At 38.5% G+C, this 19,228-nt stretch overlaps 1 non-coding gene across 1 annotated transcript; it reads right to left on the reverse strand.

Annotated features, from left to right (window-relative positions):
* Nucleotides 1-18,602: 18,602 nt before the first annotated feature.
* Nucleotides 18,603-18,677, reverse strand: Trnas-cga. The gene has a single exon. It is a non-coding gene; the product is annotated as a tRNA-Ser (tRNA).
* Nucleotides 18,678-19,228: the final 551 nt, after the last annotated feature.

Raw genomic sequence — 19,228 nt, forward strand, 5'->3', positions numbered from 1 at the left:
CTTGGACCTATCCAAAGCATTTGATAGTACAGATACCTCTGTTCTATTATACAGGGTGAGTCAGTAACTATTGCCACCAGGAATAACCCAGAAAGTATGATGGGAGCTGTAAAGTTTGTGGGACAAAAGTTGCATGGGGCAACGGGGGCCATAATATTCCTTCGGATACTTAAGACAAGCTGTAAGAGTGAAACAGAAATACAGGCATATCATGCACATTTCCAGTCTGCTATTAGATATGGAATAATATTCGGGGGAATGCATCTTATTGTCAATCCATATTCGAAACTCAAAAACAAGCTATCAGAATCATATGCAATGTACAGAAACAAGGTGTGTGTCTCCCTCTTTTCCCAACACAAAGATACTGACCATTCCACACCTGTACATAATTCAAAGTATCGTCTCTACAAGAGAATATTTAGGAAACTTCAATGCATATCAGTAAAACAGCTCTGTGCATGGTCATCGAACAAGAAACAGCAATAACATGAATTCCTTCTATGACAGGACATCAGAATTTCCAAAAAAAGTGTTCTTCATAGAGGTACACTATTATATTATCACCTTCTTAACAACATCAAATTATTAAAGAGAGAAAGCTCTTTCAAAAAAGCTTAAATCGTTTCTGATAGATCACAGCTTCTACTTCATAAATGAATTCCTCACCAATTGAAATGGAATCTTATAATGTAAAATTATCAAACGTAATGTAGCAATCACACGTGTGATAAATCACGCAGTAACTGTATATATGATAATGTGTTAACATAGTCATCTGCATTTACGCCAAACTTGTGATAAATTCTAGTATTGTTGTTGCATATATACACTCCTGGAAATGGAAAAAAGAACACATTGACACTGGTGTGTCAGACCCACCATACTTGCTCCGGACACTGCGAGAGGGCTGTACAAGCAATGATCACACGCACGGCACAGCGGACACACCAGGAACCGCCGTGTTGGCCGTCGAATGGCGCTAGCTGCGCAGCATTTGTGCACCGCCGCCGTCAGTGTCAGCCTGTTTGCCGTGGCATACGTAGCTCCGTCGCAGTCTTTAACACTGGTAGCATGCCGCGACAGCGTGGACGTGAACCGTATGTGCAGTTGACGGACTTTGAGCGAGGGCGTATAGTGGGCATGCGGGAGGCCGGGTGGACGTACCGCCGAATTGCTCAACACGTGGGGCGTGAGGTCTCCACAGTACATCGATGTTGTCGCCAGTGGTCGGCGGAAGGTGCACGTGCCCGTCGACCTGGGACCGGACCGCAGCGACGCACGGATGCACGCCAAGACCGTAGGATCCTACGCAGTGCCGTAGGGGACCGCACCGCCACTTCCCAGCAAATTAGGGGCACTGGGGTATCGGCGAGGACCATTCGCAACCGTCTCCATGAAGCTGGGCTACGGTCCCGCACACCGTTAGGCCGTCTTCCGCTCACGCCCCAACATCGTGCAGCCCGCCTCCAGTGGTGTCGCGACAGGCGTGAATGGAGGGACGAATGGAGACGTGTCGTCTTCAGCGATGAGAGTCGCTTCTGCCTTGGTGCCAATGATGGTCGTATGCGTGTTTGGCGCCGTGCAGGTGAGCGCCACAATCAGGACTGCCTTGACTGTACATTAAAATGTTGTTTTAACATTAACATGTGTAACTATTTCATCAAAAATTCAGAGCCATCAGATACCATGACTATTACAATGAACTTTCCATCAATTCTACTACTATAACATTAACATGTGTCATTATATCACGAAAAATTCAGAGTCATCAGATGGAACCCATCATACCATGACTATTACAATGAACTTTCCATCAATTCTACTACTATAACACAAACATCAAAATGATAATCACTTCCAAACCAAAATGTTTTTATTGTACTGCTTCTTAATATGAATATCAACACCAGCCACCATTTCACTTCTCAGAGCAGTTCATGGTTCCTGAATAACTATAAATTCATACATAAAATTTGTTATATTCCTTTTTATTTCTGGTGACACTTAACAACTCCCATCACTTTTAGATGTAAGATGTTCTTCCTTAAACGAAAATGTATTTATATAAAATAATTTCTGTCAGAAGCTTGATTGAATGTAAACAGGCTGAGCAGGTGATCTAACTCAGAATACTCATATTGAGATCTGTTCATTGTCGTGGAGTGCTTTGTCGAGAACTGGATTCACGTTTTAGGTTCAATCAGTGTGTATTGTGAAATAAAAATCAGGTACACCTTAATATTTCTCATTGCAGATTTATTGCAAATGGTTACATAGATGTTGCATCACAAAACCCCCAATCAACAATGTACCAGCGCGAAATGGCTTTCTCATTTATGTGTCATTCCAAACATTCTTTTCATTGAATAAGATCTTTTTGGTTTTCAAGCCATGTCAGTTCGAATTTTATTGGAATTAACGCAGGTTGGAAACCGAGGAGATATTATTCAGATATGCTGCCATGCAAGACTCTGAGGACACAATGTTTTCATTTTTATCATTGCAGATTGCTGATAATAATACTGAACTAATTACATCCGAATGAATTGACTCATGTACTTTACAGTTGCAAATACTCTCAGCAATTTTAGTCATACCGTTCAGGCAGATTTCAATGTTATTACAGGAATTTGAATTAAATATGTGAAACAAACAATCAGCCCCTTAGTTTTTTAATTTCATGAAGATGAAAGTACATTGAAAGTTCCTACCATATTTTTAATTTACATATGATTATACCCTTCATTCATTATCCATAAGAATTCTTTTCTTTTACATGGAAGTCCCGTTTCATGATTTGTTTACAGATTTCAGGCTGCAGTATGTTGTGAATTATTGTAATTGGTTTGATAATAAAGATATACATCATGTACATTTGTTCTGCTGATTGACAGTAGTAGAGCAGATATAATTTCATGTGTTTTGACCACCAGATGAGAGTTAAGTGGCACTACATCATAAGATTTCATTGTTCAATTATTTTGAACATAATACGATAATTTCAGACACTCCTACTATTTAATAAGTTCTGTGGGTTTGTTGCATAGCTGTTTCAAGATCATATGTGTTTCATATAGTTCACATGGTAGAGATTCCTGGTGTGACATAGTATTAGCATTATAATGTACTGTTAAATGGAATCAGGGAAGTTAAATTACCTAAATGAACTAAGAGTTATGGTATCCACTGCTGCAGTGAATCTCCTAAACTGGTCTGTTACGAACCAATACCCTCTGAAGATTGTTGCATATCACTAGACTGTGTGAGACTCTTCCAGGCAATCTACTATCTAGTAAAACAACAAATTTATCATTTAAAAATAAAAGTTATTGCTCAATAAGCGTACAATATGTATGAGAAAAATAGGATTACGTTAGCTGTTTTAACATTACATTAATTCTGTGAGAAGTAACTAATTCTTTCAGTTATTTAGGACAGCTAAACCAAGGAGAAAGATGTGTATGTTCAGTAAAGTAGATTAAAATCAACAGTATCATATATTAGTGAGGAACTTGAAAAAAATCAGCAAATGACAGAAGCATGAGATGAACTATGGTTCAAGTTTAAAGAATAATTGACCATGCCCTGGATAGCTGTTTTATTTATTTTTATTAATTCTGGTGTGTTCATGCATGGATAAATACACGAGAGGGGAGGTTTATTAACATTATTCATGTTTGGCACAGTTGACAATGGCTTTTGCGTAAGGTCTGTTCTTATTCTTTTACTCATTCGTGGCTATCTCTTCAAATGAAAACTTGTTTTATTGGACTTTGAAAACATTTACTCATTGAAGAAATGGTTCATACTGGACTATTTATGTGCATTTAATGAACACAGAACTTTTAGCCATGTCAAGATGATTCAGTTATCACACATAAACAATAAATTTACAATGAGACATACATTAAATCAGTTGCTGTATGCGACAATATGTGAATGCGCCTGGTATTATAGCGCCTCTATAAAATATAAATGATAATGGCAGTGTGCTGTATAAATGTACTGTAATCGCAGAAAAGTGTCCATCTTGGCCCACTTCTAAAATGAAAAGGTGCCATCCACTTCACAACAACAATTGCGGGGGCTTAATTCTATGTTGTTTCTGAGCTTGTATCCTACAGTTGATACAAGCATTCATAGTCCTTAATTTTTAATTGATACTTTGCACATTTATTTATTACGTTTCTAATATTTTGTACTTAAAATCCACTCTTCCCGCAGATGTGCCTTTATATTGCTCCCTGAATTGTGGGGCAATTGCAGGCGAGAAATTCATCCTAAAGCACATCTTATTCTATATTTACAAGTCGTGTTCGCAAAGAATGCAAGGTACACAAATTTTAATGTGATGGTTGCGCGACGTACATTTCAATGGTCGTAGTGACTGCCACACACAAGTGCAGTCATGTATTTTCAAGCAAGGCTAAGAGTCATTACGCTACTGGTCCATCTCGCAACAAGCTACTGATAGTTTATTAGCTTGTGCGGAAATGATCACAGCGACAGAACACTACATGGAGTATTCAGAAGAAAATATGCACTTACATCTATAACAGGTAAAATAGTCTTAAAACTATTACATCTGTTTATACGAATACATTTCGTTTTCGTTGATTGTCTCATTGGACAAGTTTTATTGCTTTTAGAATGTCTTTTGGTTACAGATTTCCAGTCTTTCTACGACAAGTCGTTGTTCGACGTTCATACACATATACAATAATAAAACAGAGATAAGCATTGTTTCTAGTATTTTATGTTATGCAAATGTGGTTGTACATCGACCTTATTGTTCACTGTTCGATATCATATGTGACTTTGTTCATTCTTTCCTTCACTCTTTTCCTAGTTCATTCATCGTGTGGATGAAAATCAGTCGATGACCATTGCACAATATCTTGTTCCATGAAGGCAAGGGTATGAGACATCAGATGGAAATATTCTGGCATCGATCCATGATTAATGTAGGTGACAGGCCGTCGCATTCCGAGTACATTTCATTCGCTGAAATCTTATCCAAAAGACCTCCACACGTAGAGCTGTCTTCAGTGCTTATGCATTGCAACTATAGGTCCAGTAGTTTAGGTGTTTATAATTGCGTTCCATCGCAGTAGGCGATGTATGAGAAACGTCATTGCACTTTCACATATACTGTTACATCGCGATTACAGTCCATCTTGTGATGTACACAGACTGTTTTTTAATTTTTTTACACAAATGTTTCATAGCCATCACAGTCATTGAAATGTACGAAAATGTCCCTTCACCCTCCTTTTTACTTTAGTTTTATATTTTTACCCGTATTTGTTACATACTACAAATTTTGATTATTATTGCTTTATATATCACATTTTGCTCTACACACATTTTCAAATATTTACAAATTTTACAGATTTTATAGATTTCTCAACCAAACTTTATATTATAAAGTAATGTAATCTGAAAAGAGAAAGTTAGACACAACATTTTGATAAAATCAGCAAACGATCTCAGGCACACATATACTAATAGATAAACGTCTTACAAAACGAATTTTAGTTCAAAACTACAGAGATTTCGCGTATTGGGGTTAAGCAGTTTGTGTATATGGCCTTGGTTTGATGTGATCATAATTTATTCTACATGACGTGTACCTAATCTGCTTCAAGGCTGAATTGTTTGTTTGTAATCTCATTTATCGTACATGTCTATCAGTCATGGATTGATGTAGACTGACAGTACAATTTGTCAATTTCACTGCCTCACGAATATTTTTTGCGTTGCTTATGGGTAAATATCGTTATAACATTTGTGGTATATATATATATATATATATATATATATATATATATATATATATATATATATACACACACTCCTGGAAATTGAAATAAGAACACCGTGAATTCATTGTCCCAGGAAGGGGAAACTTTATTGACACATTCCTGGGGTCAGATACATCACATGATCACACTGACAGAACCACAGGCACATAGACACAGGCAACAGAGCATGCACAATGTCGGCACTAGTACAGTGTATATCCACCTTTCGCAGCAATGCAGGCTGCTATTCTCCCATGGAGACGATCGTAGAGATGCTGGATGTAGTCCTGTGGAACGGCTTGCCATGCCATTTCCACCTGGCGCCTCAGTTGGACCAGCGTTCGTGCTGGACGTGCAGACCGCGTGAGACGACGCTTCATCCAGTCCCAAACATGCTCAATGGGGGACAGATCCGGAGATCTTGCTGGCCAGGGTAGTTGACTTACACCTTCTAGAGCACGTTGGGTGGCACGGGATACATGCGGACGTGCATTGTCCTGTTGGAACAGCAAGTTCCCTTGCCGGTCTAGGAATGGTCGAACGATGAGTTCGATGACGGTTTGGATGTACCGTGCACTATTCAGTGTCCCCTCGACGATCACCAGTGGTGTACGGCCAGTGTAGGAGATCGCTCCCCACACCATGATGCCGGGTGTTGGCCCTGTGTGCCTCGGTCGTATGCAGTCCTGATTGTGGCGCTCACCTGCACGGCGCCAAACACGCATACGACCATCATTGGCACCAAGGCAGAAGCGACTCTCATCGCTGAAGACGACACGTCTCAATTCGTCCCGCCATTCTCGCCTGTCGCGACACCACTGGAGGCGGGCTGCACGATGTTGGGGCGTGAGCGGAAGACGGCCTAACGGTGTGCGGGACCGTAGCCCAGCTTCATGGAGACGGTTGCGAATGGTCCTCGCCGATACCCCAGGAGCAACAGTGTCCCTAATTTGCTGGGAAGTGGCGGTGCGGTCCCCTACGGCACTGCGTAGGATCCTACGGTCTTGGCGTGCATCCGTGCGTCGCTGCGGTCCGGTCCCAGGTCGACGGGCACGTGCACCTTCCGCCGACCACTGGCGACAACATCGATGTACTGTGGAGACCTCACGCCCCACGTGTTGAGCAATTCGGCGGTACGTCCACCCGGCCTCCCGCATGCCCACTATACGCCCTCGCTCAAAGTCCGTCAACTGCACATACGGTTCACGTCCACGCTGCCGCGGCATGCTACCAGTGTTAAAGACTGCGATGGAGCTCCGTATGCCATGGCAAACTGGCTGACACTGACGGCGGCGGTGCACAAATGCTGCGCAGCTAGCGCCATTCGACGGCCAACACCGCGGTTCCTGGTGTGTCCGCTGTGCCGTGCGTGTGATCATTGCTTGTACAGCCCTCTCGCAGTGTCCGGAGCAAGTATGGTGGGTCTAACACTCCGGTGTCAATGTGTTCTTTTTTCCATTTCCAGGAGTGTATATATATATGTATGAATGTGTGTGTGTGTTTGTGTGTGTGTGTGTGTGTGTGTGTGTGTGTGTGTGTGTGCCTCACATGCCACATGTCATACAAAAATGTAGACTAAAATCTCAGATGGTTTACAGTGTTTGAATTTACTAACGCACGTTTTATGTTTTCTAAATCTGGCTGACACTGCTCTGTCCAGATCCATACATGTTTTTCCTTAAGTAAAGCTAAAATGTGTTTACTGATTAATAGTTGTGGCAGGTAACACTGGAAGAAAGAACAGAGTCTAGAAGCGACTTCAATGGTTTTTTGGTACAACTATTAGGAAAAATTTTAATAGCAACTTATGCAGATCAGAAAGTGTACATGTGGATTTATTATATGCCCTATATACCTTATCTCACTACGTGCAAATTTAGATTTCTTAAGATTTGCTGTTGCACCACCTTGTGCAAATTTGTACAGAATTTTTTCAAGTATTTCGTGATGTTCTTTCTATATCTTTGTGGTGACCAGAATGTCATCTTCTTTATGTGTCACACCTTCTACTAATTTATCTTGAAGCACTGTATCTAAAGCAGTTATGAACACACCATAACTGACATTCTGTCCAAAAGGTAGACTGCAGAATTGATACCTTCAGCCCCGCCTATCCCCCTCCCGAATATAAAAGTAGCATATTTCCTGGAATTAGGAGTGATTGTCACTTGTGAAAACGAGTTTTTCATGTCAATGGTGGAATAGTACATAGTGTTGAAATATTTTTGCATTTGTTTCTCTAAGTTCTCAGGCTTTGGCGCAGTGGTAATAGAATCTCATTTATAGCTTGAGCATATGACACCAATCTAATGTTTCCATTAGGCTTCATTACAACAAGTAATGGACTACAGTAAGAAAATGTAGAATGTTCTATAATCTTCCACTGTAACATCTGTTTGACATCATTCCACACTGCCGGTCTCTGAGATAATGGTACATTGTAAGGCTTATGAAAGAAAATCTGGTGAGTCTTGACTTCAATTTTGTAAATATGCGTCTTAATGAGACCTGGTCGTTTCGCAAAAATCTGTACATACTTAGAAGTTCAGAAAGTTCATTATGTTCATCATCAGTAACAGCAGTTGTTTCTTCTAACTTATGACTAATCAATGTTCTTAAATCATTACACTCTTCACCTAATACAACTGTCTGTGTGTTCGTTTCGTGGCCTTCTTGTTTTAACAGGATTTTGTGTAAAGTGTAATTTACTTGACTTATTTGATACAGCAATCGAAATTTTACATTTTTATGCAGGAAATACAGGCACTGGTTCAAATTCTATCATTTTCTTATAAAACTTGTATGATAAAACACTCACAGCAGCTAGTGTATCCAAGACAATACTGGTTGGAATATTTCCTACTATACCAGCAGTTGTTGCTGAAACTATTTCATTGGTCGATGAACGACATTGTGTGTCTTCCTCCAATAGTTCATTTCATAAATTCTCATCATGATTATAACGTATATCAATAGTGGTTGTTGCTTAAAATTATTTACAATATCGTTATTGTGTTGTTATTTTGTGGGTGTATTAAACAATGATTCAGTTTTGAAGTTGCCCCCAAACTTTCATCAGCCACAACCTGGGACTCAGTGGTGACTGTCATTAGTTTGTCAACGTCGTATTCGGTGCAGGTGGAGGTGGAGTTTCACCTGATATTTCAATTGCATTCACGTTCGGGTACTGCCGATTCCACTCTTCACCCTGTTGAGGTTTTTGTCGTTGAACACTGTGACTTACCTCCTGATAAGTAGGTAAAGTCCAGTTTTGGTTTTGCATTGGCTGTGGCGGCACTTGACACAGACATGTGTCGTTGTTGTTGTATTGTGGTGGTGGACCAGTGTTTTGGTACACATTTCCGTAATTAGTGTTCCAGTTTCCTTGTTGGCTGTGTATTGACTGATAGTTGTTTTTATTCGTATTCGAGTTCAAGTTGTTTCCATTCCTATTATTACCATTATTGTTTTAGCACCTCATCTTTGGGTTACCATCTGTCATGTATGTGATGTTCTGATTACCACTCATGTTAGAATTTGTCTGCTGATTATGATAAGTAAACTGGTTTGCGAAGGCAGGTTGCAGATTCTGCTGCAGCTGGCGAGCCAGGATTATATTGGCTAACCCACGTGCCCTCCATACCACTTATGTAAACACTGTGGTTGCTGTTTTCCCGCCCGCACCATTGATCTTCATATAGCAAATCAACTGAAGCTAGCACGGTCAAAAAATATTCTCCGTCGTTGTCGGGAATTCGGGAATGTGCAGTAGTTTCTCTTTGATATAGAATGGTAGTCTCGCTTTTAGTGGGCGGCGTATATCACACAAGCAACGGGTTAGTCTAGAAAATTTGTCATGTTTAGGTATTTCTCAAAATAGCTTTGTAAATTACCATATTTGACATTGAAAAGATCTGATTCCATGATCTGTTTTCTGAGATGCTCTTGAACAGTTAAAGAGCAAAATTTGGCCAAGAAAGATATTTCGAATTGCTCGTAAGTTACGCATCTGTCAGCTTTGTAGTTTGTCAGACAGCTGCACTCCCTGGATGTAATCCACTACTTATGAAATACTATTGCAGTCACTCTATGATCTGGGCAACGCGTTTCTGAATGCTTTGGGAAAAATCACAGGTTGTACACTACGTTTTTTCCAGAATAAGCGACTGAAATTGGCGATGCTGGTTACGCTTACTTCCTCTTCAGCACTGTAATACCTGTTTCTTTGACCGACATGATTGTAGAGCTCATCGGCTAAATACCAGGGAATATATTGTCCACAGATATCACGGCTGTGATATAGTGATTTATCATAATGCTTACTGCCTGAATGTACAGGAACATATTGTCTATTGATATGACAATTGTGATTTGGTGATGTACTTGCTGGTGTGTTTTGTTGACAATGTGGTGTGTATGGTGTGTACATGGGATACATGTCATACTTGTATCGATTTTCATTTCCATATTGAACATTTTGACTATGACCATTAGTACAGCACTGTTGCACATAGTCATTAAAATGTTTTTGGTGTGCTGCACTGCTTTGTGCTGCATCAAGCAATGATGTGTTTATTATTTTTAACAAATTCAGTCAAGGTGCCATGCACAACTGTCGGTAATTTTTCGTTTATGCATTGATCGAAATATTTGTTCTCGTCAATTCAATTGTGAAGTTCTTCAGTTATGTTTGTCAAAAGTTTTCCATGTCTAACTGAACCTTGTCTGTTAACTGTTTGGTCAACGTGTTTACCTTGTCTTCAATTCGTGTAAACCGCATAGTTATTGATGGGAAACACTTGACGCAAGTCGCAACAGCTTCACATGTGGCATTTATGTTTTTGACTTCACTCTGAATGTTTTTTACGTCCTTGACGTTGTAAATTTAGTTCGGAAAATCTTTGATCAAGTTCAGACGTTTATCCGCTCAGTCGTGCGTTTATCTCATTTATCCTTTTGTATAAAGTGTCGTTACTGGTTTTTAGTGTTATCAAATTGGTCTTAATCTCGTCATGGCTCCTTTTTAGTACTGTCATATCTTTTTGTATGTCTGCTCATAGTGCATCGATATGCACGTCAGTATCTTTTTTATTTTTGTTCATATGATTCTGAATATTTCTGGCCATACAATTTTGTATTGATGACATTCATGCGTCACTGTCTTCTTTTATTTTCGGTCCTTTGCTTGATTATAATATTAAGCAAATGAGCGATATTTGCCAACTGAAACTACTCTGTCTCTGTCACATCATTTGATGTCAGGTCAACAATTGGTTCAGAGCTGGCTTTTAATAATTGACTAGTGGTCGGCACTAGGCATTTCAACTTTTGACTGCTCATGAACGTCTGTGTCAACATAAGTTATGGTTAATATTCTGTTCAGTGTCAATATCAGATTCTGTTTGTGTTTGTCGTACATCGTGCTCCATTTTCGTAAAATGTTTGTGTGTTATTATCATGCTACAGGTAATGCATTGTGGATGGAAAAAATCCTTAAATTAAATTCGAGAAAATTCATTTGGTCAAATACAGTGAGGCAACAATGTATTTTTAGTGAGCAAGAATAGCAGTTGATTGGAAAACATTAAGGTGCAATGGGTGCTCGCCATTTTGCGTTGTACAAAACATAATTCGGCTGTTTTCTAAAATAATGTAGGTCTATTGTTGTAGAGGTCTGTTCGGTAAAATAAATTACAATTCGTGATTATGAGCAAAAGTGACTGCTACAATTTCAGAAAATTTTTATCGAAGATACAAAGCAAACTATAAGTCTGGAGTGCACTTCAACTAGCGTGCTAAAGTATCAATGTGGTATCTTACCTTGGATCCTATTTTTCAATACAGATTCCAAGTTTAATCGTAATTTTCATTAAATTTCTCTCCTGTATGGTTGTTACAATTTTTCAATGGTAATGACTCCTCATATATATTCACATCGTCTATGCACCAAAGAAACACAATCTAGTATATAAAATAACTGGCTGTGATACAAAGGCGCCAGATTAATTTTTTTTATTATTGATTCTGATGGGTTAATGCATGGATAATTGCTAGGAAGTGAGCCACACTTATTATAATAATTAAGTAATTTCTTAATTAAATAATGTTTGTTAATACATTACTCTTGTTAGGCATGCTTGACAATGGCTTTGGTATGAGGGACATAATTCTGTATTTGTTTCCTAGGTTGTATCCTACAGTTGATACAACCGTTCATGGTACTAAATTTTTAATTGATACTTGATTTATTTACTTATTACATTTCAAAGTACTTAGGTTTTAACTGATATTTTATTTCTTTATTTATTTTGTTTCAAATATTTTGTACTTAAAATACGCTTTTCCCACAGATGTGCCTTTAAACTATGTACCCAGTAGAACAGTCCCTAATGGGAGGGAGCCTACATGGTACTGTAAACAGTCACTGTAAAGAAACTTCTAAAGAAACAGAGATTACTGCACAATAGGTGTAAAACGAAGAGTAGGGCTATAGATACAGAGATGTTGAATGAAACGAATTTGGCTGTCAAGGGGGCAACACGTAAAGCCTCTAACGGCTAACAAAGCAGAATATTCTCAAATGATATTTCACAAAACCAAAAGAAATTCTGGTCATATGGAAAGGCTGTTAGTGGCAGCAAAGCTGGTGTCCAGCCCCTACCGAATCAGAAAGGAACTCAAATTGAGGGTACCAAAGCAAAAGATGAAATGCTTAACTCAGTTTTCAAATGTTTCTTTGGAAAGGAAAACCCATGATAATTGCACCAGTTTAATCCTCGTACCACTGAAAATCAAGAGACTAAATATTAGTGTCATTGGTGTTGAAAAACAGCTGAAATCGTTAAAATTGGACAAAGCTCCCAGGAGGCGATCGAATCCCTGTGAGATTCTATAGTGAATTTATGGCTGAGTTACCTCCTCTTCTAACTAAAATCTATCATAGATCCCTTGACCAAAAAACCATTCCCAGTACTTGGAAAAAAGTACAGGTGAAACATGTCTACAAGAATGGTAGTAGAAGTGATCAACAAAACTACCATCCAATATCCTTGACATCAATTTGTTGTAGAATCTTAGAACATAATGAGGTATCTTGAACAGAATGACCTCCTCCATACGAACCAGCGTGGATTCAGAAAACATTGATCACACGGATCCCAGCTTGCACTTTTCTCACATGATATACTGAAAGCTTTGGATAAAAACGATCAGGAAGCTGCAGTATTTCTTGATTTCCAAAAATCATTTGACTCACTACCTCACCTATGCTTACTGTCAAAAGTTCTGTCATATGGGGTATCAAGTGAAATTTGTGAGAAGATTGAGAACTTTTTGGTAGGTACGACGAAGCATGTTATCTTGGATGGAGAGTCGTAAGAAGATGTAGAAGTACTTGTTTTGTAAATAAAACTGCCTTTTCCTGCTGCTAGTTACTTTATTTATCCCATATGCGTTTCACCTTTTCCTGTTCTAAGGCATCATCAGAGGGATCTATAACGATACAGTTTTGTTAGTTCTAGATTATTAAACAGTTCACTTCGCGATTTTTTTGTGTAAAAGTATATTACTTACGATTTGCTGATCTGCGTTTCCTCACATCTGCTCTGGAGGTCGCACTACCACTTTCATCACTGCCACATAATCACAACTTTGTGTTCTGGCCTTCCTCACACTGTACATCATGTTTCTCACTCTTTTTTGTAGTGTACTATCGTTCTTTTGTCACTCGATACAACTATTTCGTCGAACACTGTTTTTCACAACGTAAATATTGCGACTCCATTACGTGTTTCATCCTCTTTGGCATGTGTACCTATTTGTTGACAACCTAAAGAAGTATATGTTCCAGACTAACTTCTGTTTATGATGTTTATACCGTGTGTGTGTATGAGTGAGAGAGACAGAGAGGGAGGGATAGAGCCGGCGAGTTTTTTTTTTTTTTTGGGGGGGGGGGGGGAGAGGGTGTACTAGCTTTTAGCGAGTGGTTGAAAACTTTGGTGACAGCTGATTTGACTTTTCGTTTCAATATTCTGTGCAGGGGTTCATGGATGAGTGAGTGTAAAGATGTTGGGTTCTATTATTATTATATTGGACAGTGTTATTATATTAATCCTTTTTGCAAACGTTATTCTATTATTTTATCTATTAGTGTAAATAATGAATTGCTTGTCATGTGTACTTGGTCATTCAACAGGATTTTCCCTTCTACTTTGGTTTTCTGTATGTGGTAATTTTCTTGAATGGTTAGGAGGTGTTTTTTTATTGTTGATTCTAATTATTTTCATGTCACCTTCTCTAGTGGTTGGTTTGTGGTCATTTTCTCTTAGATGTTCTGCAAATGTGGAGTGGTTTGTCACATATTTCCAGGCTCTCATGTGTTCTTTGTATCTGACATCAAATGTTCTACCTGTTTGTCCTATGTGTGTGGCTTCACGAGTGTTACACTGTAGTTGATATATACCTGCTTTCTGGTATATGTCTCTGTTTTTTGTCAATTTTGGGGTGTATTATTGTACAGAATTGTCTGTTGTGTATGCTATGTTTATTCCCTGTCTTTTGAAAATGCTGGTCTCCCAAATCGTTTATATAGATAAGGAACAGCAAAGAGCCTATAACGCTACCTTGGGGAACGCCAGAAATCACTTCTGTTTCACTCGATGATTTGCCATCAGTTACTACGAATTGTGAGCTCTCTGACAGGAAATCTCGAATCCAGTCACAGAACTTAGAGGATATTCCATATGCACGCAATTTCACTACAAGCCACTTATGTGATAGTGTGTCTGAAGCCTTCCAGGAATCCAGAAATACGGAATCAATCTGAAACCCCTTCTCAATAGCCCTCAGCGCTTCATGCAAGTAACGAGCTAGTTGTGTTTCACAAGAACGATGTTTTCTAAATCCGTGTTGACTGTGTGTCAATAGACCATTTCCTTCAACGTAATTTATAATGTCAAACGCAATATATTTTCCAAAACCCTGCTGCATATCATCGTTAGTGATATTGTCCTTCAATTTAATGAATTACTACTACTGCCTTTCTTGAATATTGGTGTGACCCGTGCAACTTTCCAGTCTTTGGATAAAGATCTTTTGTCAAGCGAACGGTTGTGTATGATTGTTAAGCAACAAGCTATTGCATCAGCATACTCTGATAGGAACCTGAGTGGTATACAGTCTGGACCAGAAGACTTGCTTTTATTAAGTGATTTAAGTTGCTTCACTACTCCGAGGATGTCAACTTCTACATTACTCGTGTTGGTAGCTGTTCTTGATTCGAATTCTGGAATATCAGACTACAAAGTAGATTGCTTACAAATCACTTGGCGATCAGTTCTAGAATACTGCTCAAGTGTGTGGGACCCTTACCAAATATGACCAACAGGGGATATTGAACATATAAAGAAGGGCAGCACTAATAGTCACAGGTTTGTGTAATCCAATGTCACAGAGATACTGAAGAAATTGAACTGAAGACAGATGTAAACTATCCCAAGAAAGTCTATTAACAAAGTTTCAACCACTGGTTTTAAATGGTGACTCTAGGAATGTATTACAATCCCCTATGTGTCGATCACATAGGGGTTGTGAGAATAAGATTAGAATAATTACTGCACATACATAGGCATTCAGACAAAAATTCTTCCTGCACTCTATATGGAACAGGAAGTAACCCTAATAACTGGTACAATGGGATGTACCCTCTGCCATGCACCTCATGGTGGTTTTTCAGAGGATAGATGTAGATGTATCCAAGCCATTAGGAGTTCATAATCACAGTCCAGCTTCTTTCGGCCTGTAGCATGTAATCATCTTTTCTTATATATCATATATAATTTTGTCCTGGAAAAGTTACACAAATCTGACCACATATGCTGTCAGCCAGAGCTCTTATATAGAACAACAATTCTCTTAATGTGATTTACAACATAATTAAAAAACATCTGGTAGAAAGCATCCAAAGAAATACACAAAGATAAAAATTAACCTCAGTGTCAAATACAGCCTTTACAGAAACGTATAAGCCTAACCTGGTAATGTTAATGCATTTCATTCCAAACAATTACAAATCCTCAATTCATATATCAGAGTTATAATTATTGAAGTCTTCTTTATCATAACAATTATCGGTCTCACTTTTGTGTAATAAGACGTGCTATGGTCTGTAAGCATTTTGGTTCTGCACTATGAATCAATACACAAACGTCATCAAATCTCAGTCTGACACAAATTTTCAACTTGCCCTATTGATATAAATCAATGTTCATCGGTAGCTATTGTCTTTCATTGCTTTGTGCAGCGACATATGTTATATTCAATATTAATGATCAAGTAATATTCCATCTAGCCTCTCTTTCTGTAATAATGTGTATGTTATCATCAGTAATCATTTTCAATATGTATATTAATTAAATAATAATATAGTGTCACAATAGTGCAATGATATGTGCTCTGCACAGAGCCAGTGTATCGTTTATGAGTGATCATGCCTTTCGTTCAGCAATATAATGTGCCTTTTCGTCATTAAAGATTACCAATAAGTGAGCTTTAAACAGTATTACAGTGACACATTAGTGCAACGACATGTGCTATACAAGATCGGCTTAAAACTTTAATAACACTATGCTATTTATGCAGAATATATGCATTCCAAATCCTACAGATTCAGTAGAGAATATATATAAGTTGAAGTATTGTATCAGTCCTGTTGACTCTATGAAGCACAAACTATAGGTTCACCTATGGGTGACAGACTTTATATTACTCTGCAATTTTCACAGTGAGTGTTAATTTGTCAGATATGGTAGTTCAGTCAAGCATAACAATCACCAAAGAGTAAAATATGAAATCATATTTATTTGTCCTTGAGACCTTTTTGGCACATAAAATGTTGGACATCATGTGTGTGATGTGTATCAGTCAGATCATAATGGATGTTGTGTGACAAGGTTAATAAAAAAATATAACAATTCATTAAGTGTGTAATGTTGCAAGTGAATGTACTCATGATATCATATGCATCATGAAGGTTTATAGAAACTTTAAAGAGCGATATCACGTACTATCCTCTTGTCACCCTTAATCAATAAAGTTATAGGTATACATATGTGTCATTATTCTGATTGTAAGCATTATTCTCTTTATAAGAAAACATTTTATAACTATTAACTTCTGATAACAACGTCCTTTCTTAAAAGTCATAGTTAAAAGTAAGTGTACAGGTAATCACAACATGGAAGGTCATTCAGTAAACAGTAAGAAAGCAATCTAGTGTACTTTGACATGATGTTACATTGATAAGGCAAAAATGTTTAAAAGTGTAGGCTGAAATGTGATACAATGGACAGTTATGCTTTCATAGGTGTATCGTATCACAGCATCATTCACTGTCACATGGATGTTCCTTCACTGACACTAGTGGAGAACTCAGTTCACTGCTACATAAATGCTGCTGTTACAATTACCTTAAACATGTATCTGTGTATTACTTTCACTGTTCATGCTATCCTTGCTCTATTCCAAATAACACATTACTAGTGCATTCATTGTGAATATTCCAATAATGTAAATAACATTTATCTGATATAAACATTCATTTAAAAAAATTCTCTGTGTGACTTTATGGCCTGAGAAAATATTTTTGATGCTCATCATCATTAAACATATCCAAAAATTATCTTATCCCACCTGGCAATCATAATAATTTGCGCGTACCTGAAAATATAAGGTAGTTAGATACATTAAACTGAAAAGGTTGTACTTAAAGACCAGTAGGAGAAAAAATGTGACATCAAAAAAATAAAAGGTAGAAGACAATGCCACATTTCAAGAGTCCGTTGGGTTTGCTACACATGTGATGAACAATTGAGTATCCATCCCCAACCCCCCACTCCCCCAAGCAAGTTTACTGATTTTCCATTTTTTCACTAACTGTAATTGACTTTCCACTACTTTCCTTTGGGAAATGGTACTCCATATGGGTGAATAAAGAATAGATCATGTGATCTCAACTTCAGCTTACACTGATAGGCTCTTACTCCTCTAGTTATTCATAAAAGAAGTCATAATATGCCCACAAATATTTCTTCAGTTCCTCTGGATTCAATTTCTCCAACTCCCTTACCTTTTCTGCGATTAGTTCACTGTATTATTCATTTACCGTAACATTGTCAAAAAAACCCTCATCTTTTTCATAATAACCCCTTTCATTCAATTGTTCACCCCCCCCCCCCCCCCCCCCCCCGCCACACTTTGGTTGCTGCTATTACTTTTATTTTATTACTGCTTCAGTTTCAGAACAAATTCCATTATTGAGGTCTCTGAATAATAATATCATGTCAATCTGATTGAAACTAACATTTGCTCTTACAATGCAGTCCATTCCCAATTGTAATCTTTCATTCATATCATTTGTTACCAAGTAGCAATGTATAAACGATAGCATAATTCATCTATTCATTATCTTACTGTTTTTCCCTGTTGTGCCTTTGATTCTAACCTCAGTTATTGGAATTTCAACTAAATTTTCGTCATTGTTTATCCATTCCCTTAATCTTCCCAAGGTTTCACTGACAGGACATCAAGTGTCAACCAGACAAATTCCCTTGCCCATTATTTTTTTTAACAAATAAATGGGCTGCCTTGCACATCATATTCAGCTAACAAATCACTTTCAACTCCTCTGAATGCCAATTGTCTCCCTTGCTCACTTAAATCCCCTTTTAATAGAGGTTGTAAAGCCCCCAGAGGGACATTGACACCTGTTAAGAAAACTTCCTGGCAGATTAAAACTGTGTGCCCGACCGAGACTCGAACTCGGGACCTTTGCCTTTCGCGGGCAAGTGCTCTACCAACTGAGCTACCGAAGCACGACTCACGCCCGGTACTCACAGCTTTACTTCTGCCAGTATCTCGTCTCCTAACTTCCAAACTTTACAGAAGCTCTCCTGCAAAACTTGCAGAACTAACACTCCTGAAAGAAAGGATATAGCGGAGACATGGCTCATTCTGGAAACATCCCCCAGGCTATGGCTAAGCCATGTCTCCGCTATATCCTTTCTTTCAGGAGTGTTAGTTCTGCAAGTTTTGCAGGAGAGCTTCTGTAAAGTTTGGAAGTTAGGAGACAAGATACTGGCAGAAGTAAAGCTGTGAGTACCGGGCGTGAGTCGTGCTTCGGTAGCTCAGTTGTTAGAGCACTTGCCCGTGAAAGGCAAAGGTCCCGAGTTCGAGTCTCGGTCGGGCACACAGTTTTAATCTGCCAGGAAGTTTCATATCAGCGCACACTCCGCTGCAGAGTGAAAATCTCATTCTGGAAACATCCCCCAGGCTGTGGCTAAGCCATGTCTCCGCTATATCCTTTCTTTCAGGAGTGTTAGTTCTGCAAGTTTCGCAGGAGAGCTTCTGTAAAGTTTGGAAGGTAG

Source organism: Schistocerca piceifrons, chromosome 8, assembly GCF_021461385.2.
Source record: "Schistocerca piceifrons isolate TAMUIC-IGC-003096 chromosome 8, iqSchPice1.1, whole genome shotgun sequence".
Lineage (NCBI taxonomy): Eukaryota > Metazoa > Arthropoda > Insecta > Orthoptera > Acrididae > Schistocerca > Schistocerca piceifrons.